This window comes from Anopheles merus, chromosome 3L, assembly GCF_017562075.2.
Source record: "Anopheles merus strain MAF chromosome 3L, AmerM5.1, whole genome shotgun sequence".
Taxonomy (NCBI): Eukaryota; Metazoa; Arthropoda; class Insecta; order Diptera; family Culicidae; genus Anopheles; species Anopheles merus.
In genome coordinates, this window is record NC_054085.1 from 626,602 (window position 1) to 639,061 (window position 12,460).

At 35.4% G+C, this 12,460-nt stretch overlaps 1 long non-coding RNA gene across 2 annotated transcripts; it reads left to right on the forward strand.

Moving 5' to 3' along the window:
* The first annotated feature begins 412 nt into the window (after positions 1-412).
* On the forward strand, positions 413-9,388 carry LOC121599256. 2 transcript variants are annotated; one of them, XR_006005649.1, is made up of 3 exons: positions 413-502; positions 3,355-3,454; positions 8,419-9,388. It is a non-coding gene; the product is annotated as an uncharacterized LOC121599256 (long non-coding RNA). The 2 variants fall into 2 exon arrangements; XR_006005651.1 differs by lacking the exon at positions 8,419-9,388 and adding an exon at positions 6,856-7,277 and having other exon boundaries at positions 3,355-3,523.
* Positions 9,389-12,460: the final 3,072 nt, after the last annotated feature.

The window sequence follows — 12,460 nt, forward strand, 5'->3', positions numbered from 1 at the left end:
ACATGGCATTTTTCCTCATGTGGTGAGGGTCGACATGAACAAATAAATAGCGTTCACTTTCATGACGAGTAGTGCGCGCACTCATCTGGGGCCTTAGTTCAAGCATGCAAAAGAGAGCTCAAATTGGGGATCTGTTCAGAACAAAAGAAAGCTTGTTGCGCTGGTGAATGTGTGCGCTACACATGGCTTATTGGGTTGATGTCGAGTTCGTGACTGTGTTATGGGTGTACTTCCGGTTGCATTAGGAACTATAGCGTAGGGCGATTCAGTAAGCTACGTGTGTGAGTATTTTTTTTCACTAGTTGCTCATTTTAGGTGGAAAGTGTGCTTGTATGTGGATTTTGTTTTTGACCACTAATTAGGTTTGTATCGAGTTCCAGCTGTCAGCGATAAACATTTGAGAGTTATTTACGCAAAGTGGCGAAGCGGAAGTAAAATATGAAACGTGTTCAGTACAGTCTTTCTGCGAGTTACGCGAATAATGCGTTCCGGAGACATTCGCGTAAGTCGAATAACATGTTTTACAGCTAAAATATACTTGATTAATAATGATTATTGAATACATTTAGTTTATTTATGCAATTTATTACGTATTTCATGTGATTAGTGAAGAAAAATGGGTTATTTCTGTTTTTTTGTGTTTTAAAACTTTTGGAAAAAATACAAATTATTTTTATTTTGACAATTGGTAAATAAAATTTTACTGATTTGAAATCTATACTGTCAAAAATAAAATAAAATCGCGAATCGCGGGAAAAACTGTATATACTATATATATATATATATATATATATATATATATATATATATATATATAATATATATATATATATATATATATATATATATATATATATATATATATATATATATATATATATATATATATCTTATTCTTCTTCTTCTTCTGGCACAACAACCGCTGCCGGTCAAGGCCTGCCTGTACCCACTAGTGAAGTGAGCTTGGCTTTCAGTGACTTATTGTTACCATAGCAGGATAGTCAGTCCTACACTTATGGGAGCATGGTCTATTCGGAGCTTGAACCCATGACGGCCATGTTGTTATGTCGTGCAAGTTGACGACTGTACCATCAGACCGTCCCCTTATATATATATATATATATATATATATATATATATATATATATATATATATATACTGTCGTAGCAGTATCAATCACCTTTTTAAGTATTTTAAATAATAAAGCTCAAATGGTACGAATTAGTTAACAACCATGCAAACATAATTCATATTATTTTAACGTGTTATCTAAACGTGTAAGGGGTTGGAAAATTGTGCAGGGAAATATGTTAACAGTATCAATCAATCAAGTTCCAATTATAATGAAGTTACTCAAGAGAGAGTGCTTGGTTTAATACTACTTATTATGTAAATCAATGACATGAAAAATGTGTTGACTTGCAATTTAAATATTTTAGCTGATGATTCAGTAAATCCTTTTCTCTGAGCCCCTTCGATACCTCGGGGTACCACGCGGTTACTTAGTTTGCGTAGTGCTTAATTCACCCTTGCTTCTAATGATTAAAACAAAATCAAATACAATGTGTGGTGTGTATTAAAACACCACAAATGTTTCTTAGTCGAAGATTTTTAAATAATTGAATCATTTGAATCAATTGAAGTCCTAAGCATATTGTAATTTAAATTTTCACTAGCGCATCTGGTGGCGGTTAGTGGAAACTATTCCGAGTCGCTAAGGGAATGGCCGTGCCGTATGTCAAATTTAAGTAGTTTTGTTTTTTGAATATTTGTATAATTATCACTAAATCGACGGACCTCATAAGCCCACTCGATATATGCAGGCTTCACAGATTTAAATATTACAATATTTTGTTTATATAGTCTCTCACTTACGCACAACAATTACAAGGGCGCTAAACATTCAGAAGCAAAGCACGAACAAAATTAATACGATACGATAAGATCATCGTTTTTTGACGCGAAAGCGGCTGAAATACCTGCACAACATCTAACTATTACAAAACTTTTCCAGTCCGGATTAAGTAAAAAAAAAGCATAGAAAATTACCATATTTTCCGAAGCGGCCCAGCATTTTGCGGCAACATGCTTTGAAAACCACCACCAGATGCGCTAGTGAAAATCAATATTACACTAGCGAGTAAGATCAATGCACCAAGCCTTTAGAGCTAGTCTATTTGTACTCTATTCAGATTCTGTAGTTAGGACCTTAACTTTTTTATTGATGTAAATGCTGATTTTGCCTCTTTGCATTGACATTCCATGTTTTGTTGTATGATCATTTAAACCTCAGCTCTTACCATTTTCCCCATGCAATAATCTTTAATGACAGTTGATAATGATTTTCAATTTTCAATTCTTGGATAGAATTCATGGTCTAACCATACGTGTTAAATGATATAATCAAAAACATACTCATGGCTTTTGAATTAACTTTGATTTTAAATTTTAATAATTAGTTTTGTACGTTTCAAAAAAGCCAAGAGTAAGGGACTTCAATGAAAAGTTTAATCATAGTAAAAATAATAGTAAATGTATACGAAATCACTCAATTGAGACTCGCGCGCATAATTTATGTTTCTGAGTTGTGAGGCTGTTGAAGTGGATTCAGTTTTCCTAGCAACATCAACACTAGTGAGTTTAACTATCAGCGATTTATTGAGCTACCCATAGCATAATATCCGGTCCTACGTATTGGGAGCACGTTTAATGCGTTGGTTTGAACCCATTACGGCCACAATTCTTTCATAAAAATAAAGTGAGAGTTTTATAATTCAAAAGTTTTATATTAATTTCAACCGCTAGGAGATTTTGGTGTTGTATTTTGCAATTTTGTATATTGTATAAAGCAATTTTGATTGAAACTTAGTTAATACTAGATAATGAACTTAGATAATACTATAATTTGCTAGAGAAGTAGCTTTGAATCATTCGCAGAGTATTGGGTGTATCTATCTTGTTCATACATTATGATGTTTAACATTGGTGAGTAATTTCTTATGCAGGTTTTGAATGACTTTTGGCAGAGAATGTTTCAAGTTGGTAGTCATTCGGCAATGCAGTGGTCACCAGTTGCTAAATTTCGTGCTGGGAGATGCTGCATACCGCAATCGCAATTCAATTCCGCATTCGATGCTTTTCGAAGCATTGTCGCCAGTGCCTTGCTGTCGGCGTTTTCATCGTGCTTGAGCGAGGAAACATATGCATGCTGCAGAAGCCTTATTAAGTATTCACGCTTTGTAGATTTTCGCTTGACCGGGCAAACGTTTGATACGATATTTATGAGCTGTTTTGCTGTGTTCTTAAAATTGGTGAATAAAACATTAGCACTCTCCTTTCCGTTTTCTTAAAAGGTCTCAACCCGCCAAGTACTTGGAGGTTCAAGTGAACACTGGAAAACCAGATTCTTTACCGCCATCGATAACTGAAGAAGCAGCTTGTTGGATATGTATGGTATGCACTAGTGTTATATTTTGTTTTTATGTTAGCAGCAATTGACGTTCTATCCAAGCTAATCAAATGGTATGTATTTGTCGAATTTACGAAGTGAAACGAGCGATGGTGTAAATTTATTTCTATTGAATGTAAATATTTTCATGAAGGAACTTAACTAGACGAACCTTACTAGAAATAGAAATAAGCTAATTATCAATAACTTAAGTTGGCCATTGTAATATATCTATTTATACATATATATATTACAAATTAGGCGAAAAGCAACTTTGTTTTAGTAATCTTCTTCTTTGGCACAACAACCGTTGTTTGTCAAGAACTGCCTGTACAATTAGTGGGCTTGGCTTTCAGTCGCTCTTTGATAACCCATAGCAGAATAAGCAGTCCTACGTATGGGGGTACGGTCCATCCGGGACTTGAACCTACGATGAACATGTTGTTAAGTTGTGCGAATTGACGACTGTACCACCAGACCGGCCTGTTTATAAATATATGTTTTTAGTTCGTAGAAATTCTCTGTCTGAAAGTTATTTAGCCACTATTGGGCTTGGATACTATCATTGACTTGATTGTATAAGTCAATGCAGGGTAGTCAGTTCTGCTTGGTCCTTCTGAGCGGGCTTTGAGCCCGTGACGGGTATGTAATTAGATCGTTACGATTTTACGTTGCCCCACAAAAAAAAAACAAGCAAACGTGTCCTTAAGGAGATAAACAATAATCAATTGACACAGTAACAAAAGTCTGATTTGATTATTTCAAAAACTAGCTATCAAGTTCATTTTGTCTGTCCATATTCATGGATTCATGGATATGTATTGGTTTCCACCGATTCTCAAGTGAGATATGCACATACTGTATCTGTACACATATCTGTAGACATCATCAACATGTACTTATTATGATTATATCTGTCACTGAAAAGCCCCGGCAGAGTGTGTAATTATGGTTGTTCATTGTGATTCTCTTGCTTGGGGCTGCAAGAAAAGCTGCAAGAATAGCATTGTTCTTTTGGTATATTTCAGTAAGCGTGTTTAGCGCAGCAACTAACTAACGACAGGAACATTATTTTATTGTAGTTTCATTGCCATATATCATTGCGCAAAACAGTAGGACATCAGTAAAACGCTGAATAGCCGTGAAGTATCCGGGTAAAGAAAGCAAATGTATGTTTGGAAGGATGCTGGGCGAGTTGCTGGGTCTGACATCTGAAAAGACTAAGCTATGAATAATTTCTTTTGATTCACGGCTTGTGGATGATACATTTGTCCATTGATGCATATAGCTCCGTTTCATGCATAATAAATGTGACACGGTTACTTCACGATTTTTACTCGATCATGTTATATTCTATGCATATGTTGTTCTTGATGTATAACATTTACATGCATGCAACATTTTGCATTTTACAAAGTCATCGTATAATGGTGGAAGTGTAGTGCAATGAAAAATAGCCATAAATAGTATTAGTTTATTTTTCCTTATGAAGTTATTGCTGTATAATGATTGTTTAACTTGTTTATTCAAATACGCTTACATGTTTGCTGATAGATTTGCGATACAATCTATTTGTGTCTGTAATCAATTGAAAATAAAGATGCCGTGCATTAAGAAGTATCTACGTTACTCATGTCATTCAAGACGTTACTAGCAAATTTTTAAAATAATAAGCTACAACTTTTATCGACCTTGTTGATATTTGTTCATAAACAAATATTCGGATACCTTTGTAAAAAATGCTGGGCTAAATAATTTATCCAGATTGAAGAATGAGAATGTTGCGCCACTAACAGCTTTTTTACGCGATAATGTACCATCTGTAACAGGTGCTTCAGCTCGTCTTGTTTCCTTGCGTAGCTTTTCCATCTGCACATAGCACAGGTAAACATTAAACGAGCACATTACACAATGTATTTCCGGGTTATTGATAAAAGTTTAAAATTTGAATTACGATGATGAAGTAGTATGATGTTAACGATGTAACATTTCACTGGAAAGCAAGAATGAAATTTGAATATGTATGACTGATTACATAGAATTAATTTTGGACACTTCTCTGAATGCAACAGTTGGCAACCAAAAAAAGTGGAGCAACAACGAGAAAAAGTTTTCGTGTAAGTTAAACAAGATAATGAAAATAGATTGTTATTACATATAAAATGTCAAATGTAAATGTAAACGTAAACATATATATTATTACGTATTTGAGACATGCCTGATATGAACTCTTATCGGCAATTAAATCTTGATTGTGGGGAAATAAACATGATATGTATTGTTACAACCTTTTCTTTAAAAAATAATTTCTTTCGCGGACCACCCCTGCTGACACTACATACCACAGGCTGGATACACTGATCTACATTTTTCTCTCATTGTTTTGAATCCATTTGATTATTTTTTACCACTTAACCAAAAATATTGGTTGATTTCTTTGTTATATAAAATGTCTGAGTGTATGGTTTAAAATGTGCTTGCTATGGTTTTTGGTATGTAAAAAAGAAATAAAAATACCATAACCATACATTTATTTCAAATAACTGGAAAATTAAAGCATATATTTAATTATTTTAAGCCGGTCTCATGGTACAGTCGTCAACTCGTACGACGTAACAACATGCCCGTCATGGGTTCAAGCCCCAAATAGACCGTGCCGCCATACGTAGGACTGACTATCCTGCTATGGGGGGGGGGGGGGAAATCAATAAGTCACTGAAAGCCAACCCCACAAGTGGGTTGGCAGGCCTTGACCGGCATCGGTTGTTGAGCCAAACAAGAAGAAGAAGATTTAATTATTAAGTAAAAGTACCTGCAGCTATACAAAGTATGTTTGTATTAAACTGTTTCAAAGCACGTTCTCAAATTACCTTAGCCTTTTAGAATTTCTGCAAATAGACGCCTAAAGACCATAAATGTAAAAAGAAGAAACTTGGTCATTTTCGAAAGCTTGCGAAAAGTAATAGGTTATAGTGTATGTTTAGATCAGTGAAATTTAAACAAACGATAGAAGCAATGGTATGTCTAACTATTGAGTGGAGTTAGAAAAAGGAACCCATAGCTTTCTCAAAAAATCGATTGTATCAACAGTTATTTATAAAAAATAAGGCTTTTACTACCCTAAAACAATAAGAAAAACATGCAGCATATAACAGTAGAAAAGAAAGGGATAACATCATTTCCGTAAGCCAATTTATGGCATTTTTACATTAAATCGAGAGACAGAATCATACAGTATGCTGTGTGGAATAAAAGTGTCAATGATGGAATTCCTTATGATACATCAGTTTATACTTAATTCGCTTAGTCGAGTGATGGCTTTTACAAACGCTACATGTTGCATGACGTTCATACTTTGGAACGAAAACGTTTATAAACTAAAAATTTTATGTTTGTCTCTTTTTAGGTTTAGCGTTGATAGAAACAGCGTTAATATTAAGCTTGTAATGAAAGTTATTCTATTGCTGATAGATGTACGAGAAATGTGAATGTGCTAGCGCGTTATTTATGGCATCTCTATAGGTTATAGCACCTGGTTGGGTCACCAAAGCAAAACACTACAGTCATAAAATAAGAATACAACCTGGAAGGATCCACCTTCCTAGCACGGCCGGTCACAGAGCAATGTTGTAATCATAATCGAATTCACGATGGAACGAGGGGTCAGCGGAATATATTACCTACATCTTGAACGTGGCCGAATCGAAAGAAAGGCGTTCTGATTTACAGACCTGCTGCTTCTATAAATAATGTAAAAGATTTCAATAAATCTAATTGACCACCATAGTTTTTTTATGTTTTGGTTGCATCTGTACGGTGGCTAGGATGATAGTTTGATGTCTGCGCTCAACTATCCTAACCAAGTCTTTGGTATATATGGAAAAAGAAAAACATAGCGTGATGTTAGCAGAACAAGCAGTAACATAAGTAATAAAAATCTAAAATGAAATAAAATCATGCGGCTTGCGAATGATGCACGAGCATTGGTGAGGGTGCTTTTGTGGTAAGACTTTGCTGGTATTAGCTTATACTGTACAGGATCCTTGAAACATTTTTTCGATTGTTTGGATGAGTAAACGTGTATAATCATAATAGACAAAAGAAATGGTGAGCCCCAAGTGAGCACAGTCTGTTGTGTCCGATGGTCGAAGGGGTTTTCTACGTATGAACACCAGCTTGTAAAAGCTCGTAGTATCCAGAAAGCAAAATACCAAATGGAATTGGTCATGCATTATTTAACGGTGAATTTTTATAACCATCCACTGCCGTCCAATACTATTTGGCGGTAAGAAATGTCTTAGCTTGTACCAGCATGGGTGGTATTGCTTCTGATTGTCTGAATGTTTGTGTTTAAAGCTTTTTGTTATTCGTACCGTAGCTGGTGATGGTTTGGAGTATTGCTTTTTAGGAAATGATCCGGTAAATCGACAAGCTTAAATAATTTAAAGAGTGATCTTCATTTTTGTACCACCTTTGAATCATTTGTTACATGAATGATGTACAATCGTCTACCAAACATCTGTAAAAGTTACCATTATAACTGATTTATATGAACTCTTATCGGCAAGGAATCAGGCTGATTGCAAAATCTTCCTAAATGACATTTTACACCAATGAAACTAAATGTTGAGTCATAGACGCACTTGTTGAACAGATATACAAAATTGATGAAGTCTCTCTAAGATGAAACATGGGATTTCGGGAAAGATATTCAGCTGAAATAATCCTTGAGCTACATTGTTCAATGGAAGAAGGTTCATCAACATGTACTGGTCAACCGGTGTGTAACTGGGTGTAAGAAATGTGCCACATATTCAGCATTGCATCCTATGAATTCAGGTATCATTAACGTCAAGCATCATGCCGTAGTCTTGGCATTGTTTAAAGACAGTTTAGCAAAGTGTCCCACGGTCTTGAGATAAAGTGTAAAGCCCTGTAAGTTTTCTCTCCTCTCTCTCTCTCCCTCTAGTTGGCCTGCTCACAATAGGTGCTGGTAAAGCAAGATGGGTGTCGCCCTGACATGAACATGAAAAGGCCCGGAGTCTCCCGGAGTCGTTCGGAGTCGCCTGGAGTTGCCCGAAGTCGTTCGGAGTCGTCCGGAGTCGTTCCGAGTCGTCCTCGAGGTTGTTGCCGTCAACTAATATGCTACATCTCAGTTGTGCCTGACTGACTGAACCACTTGGAACTGGTATTTCTTCTTGATTGCATTGATCGTCAAACCAATTATTGCTGTTTCGTCTTGAAGTGTGCACCTTATACTGTCGCTGTCGTTTCTCCGACATCAATGTTTCTCGTGTAGCCAAGAAATTTGAGAGACTGGTAGAGAAGCCTACCACTTGTATATCCTCGCGTTTCATGTAACAGTTTTCAAGGCGATATCGAAGAGTAGACAGAAGAGTGTATTGTGTCCTTGCGTCCGAACTCTGCGAGATTCGAACAAGTGTGACTTCATGTGCATCTCCGACCCCATGTAAAAGAGCTCATCCCTCATACCATACCCATCGGTGCTAGCAGACTTGTGGCGCTTAAAGAGACAGAGTAACCAAAAATAAAACATACGTCGGCTAGCTCCCAAGAAATTTACAGAACCACGGATTATATGTTTACGACATAAGGTAAGGATAGTAGTTGTAGTTGTAGTTGTTAATTTGCAGAGCTATCTGACTAGCTAATGGACAGAGACTGCTTGCATTACCTCAATGATCTCCAATCTGTGGTCTGTGGCATGCAAAAATGTGGTGCGAAAAATAATTGATGTTTTGAAAAGGAAAGCTTATAACAACATGTACTACATTTTTTCCAATAATCAAGATTACATTTTCAATATACTTGTCTAGAATAAGAGCAAAACCAATCAAGCAGCTTTGAAAAAAGTGTACGAAATATATGTCTTTAATTTGGCCGATGAAACTGTATATGAAATGGTATGCGGTTCGTGATCCTAACAAGGTTAGAGAGCACTTCATTACCCAACATAAGGTCTCGTCGTTCCTACGATGTTCTTATTATTTCCAGAAATATATATTCTTCCTTCACTAAGACAGACTTTTCCGCTTGAATAATGCGTGTCTAACCTGAGAAAACGACGACCGTTAACGATGCACGCAAGTGATATCATTTTACAACAGCAACATGTCTGTCTAAACAGAGATTGCATCTCAAATATTATTTGAACCACATTGATAAATGACGTTAGTTTAAACTGCACGATACAAGTGATATTAGCTGGTAAGTAGTAAAACCAATTTGTACTTCTTATTCTATGTCATTTTGCACGATGACTCATTTGTCATTTCATATCTTGATTTACAGCATGTTTTACCTAGCACTTGTTAAGTCTTTTGTTTCGCTGGATATTTTTATACTTGTTTGTAATTATGTATTTGTGTTTATTCAAATTTCATAATAGCTGTAATCTGTTTGTTAAGTCAAAAGGTTTCTTTCTCAAACAGTTTCATACCAAAATTAAATTTTACTTTGTATGGAAAATACAGTTTAGTATAGTATATATGTAAGTAAAAAAATATTTTTAGTTAGTGTAACGACTTATTAATATCACACAATCAAATAGTGCGTTGCAATAGAGAAACGGTCTCAATGATGAGAATTGATTGCGTCCAGACTTACGTCCAGCGCGTAAAACGAGTTTATCCATGTGTGCGGTCACTTAATGCTGGGCACATCATATTTGCATCTATTTTTCTGTCCTGGAAAGTTCCTTCTACTATTAATCAGAATACTTTCTTCAAGCATTTATGAAGATACTTTAAAGCTATGATTTTGACAAAAAAGGATATCTAAAAAAGCCTGAATGAATGTCTACAACGGCGTGAAATTAATGGGGTGAAAGTGCTAAAAATTGATTCCTTAAAAAAAACTTGCATGTAACTAACAAATATTTCCCAATATGGGTTGATTTCGATTTATAGCAGTTACGTTTTTATACATTTAAATATGTATTTGTCTAAAGGTAAGTAGTTCTACTACAAATATCCTTCCACGTGAGTGGATATATTATTATCGAAAACAATTTCCTTTATGTGAATATACATTTAATATCGAATATAATCTCCTTTACAAGGCATTTTATTCATTTAGTTACCGTGACCCGTAAATAATCCCGTTTAGCCATTTATTAAAATCAAACAGACCGTTTCAGTATGCATTGAAAGTGCAGTGAAATACCGTTTAGATATCATTCAGATATCAGGTTATACATCCAGAACTATCTTCCTCAGTTTAACTTTCTGCAATGTATTCCTTTTGGAGATAACATCTTTCACTACATCTGCATCTTTCTTTGGATGGTCGTTTTAATTAATCTTCATTGTAGCTAAAAGCTTCTTCACCTTGTGGCCGTTAGGTGGATAGTGAATGATTCTGCAAAAGGATTTTCCTGTCTTGGGATCGGTTTAGAAAATAAAGTACATTGAATGATTGTCAAGTTTATCATAATTATATCCGTACAACAGGATTCCCAGCATGTAGTGGAAGCGTTGTGCAGAACATGAACATCTTTTCATTGGCAGACAATTTTATTTTATAAGCTCAGAGCAAGAATATTTGTCTAGGAACTTTGGCTTGACTAGAGAACCACACGCTGAAGAATTTGGGGTTAGATAAAAGGTTTTTCTTGAGCTGGCTGTTATTGTGTCTATCGTCTTGTTTTTGATTGTCCTGTAAATTCATAAAAATCAGAGCGGCGTCACTAACAAATGTGTTTGATGTAAAAGATAAACGGCATTTTTGAATTATTGAATTATCTTCACTATTTTGAAAATACATCGGTATAGGTAAATACATACATTTGATAATAAAACTGAAGCTTTACATCTGTTTCGGTCCAAATTTGTTATACTTTCTGGACAAATTAGTATTGTTTGTTACTAATTGAATTATATGTTCCACCATTATTTAACAGCGCTCGCACGTAAACAAATAGTCATTCATATCAAAACAGTGTACTCTACCATTTTATGATTTGGAATGTTTGTAGAATATGTATTGTAGTTGCTTTAAAAGAAAATACATATTCTACAAACATTCCAAATCATAGAATGGTAGAGTACACTGTTTTGATATGAATGATCATTTGTTTACTAATGTTTAGAGCTGATGCTTACATTGAATGGATTGATTTTTCTCGAACCTATCCTGGATATGGTAAAATACAAAATCTTTGCTTGTATTGCCAACATGCAGATTGGTGGATTTTTTTTATTTTTTAAAAACTTCAGAATCCATCTCAAGCTCGTTAGTTGACTCTTCAAATTGCGGATAAAAAAAACTCCTTCAGACGAACTACCGGCCTTTAGAAGTCTGTGATACAAAGCACACAGACAAATCTCAGAAAATAAGGAGAGGTCGATTTGATTTGTGTAATTGCCCGGATAATTTTAGTCAATTTATTCGATTGTTGCATTCCTTTTAACATTTTCCAACTGGTTTGGTCTTCATTCATTCTTAACTGTAAAGGTTCATAGAAAATCCTACTGATTTCTGTGGGATGTTGTTGCTTTATTTATTGTGAAGATATTTCAATATTGTTTATGTACGGAACAGTGAGGAATAGTAAGCAGAGGCCAGTGCGATATTTTTTGTGATTTAATGGTTAAATAAAACAGTAAAAATATTTTTCGCTTGAAGCATTGTTTCAAAAATAAATCAGCTATAATAAATTGTCAACAATTATCCTAGGTCGCTATATGCCAATTACCTGTTGGCTAACTTATTTACTTATCCGGCGCTACAACAGCTTTGCAGTCTCTGCCTGCCTCAGGAGTGTCCGAAACCGCTCACGGTCTCACGCCTTCGTCTGCCAGTCCGTTATCCCGGCCTAAATGGCGAACGCCTCTACGCCTTCTTGCCACCTCAGTTTTTGCCTACCATGCCTCCTCTGTCCATGTGGACGGCCTTAAAAGACTTCCACGGGGTAACTGATTGATGTATTTATGGCGGGGAGTTTTTCGCAAGTTGGAATACTCCACGAATACTTCTTTTAACGAGTAAAA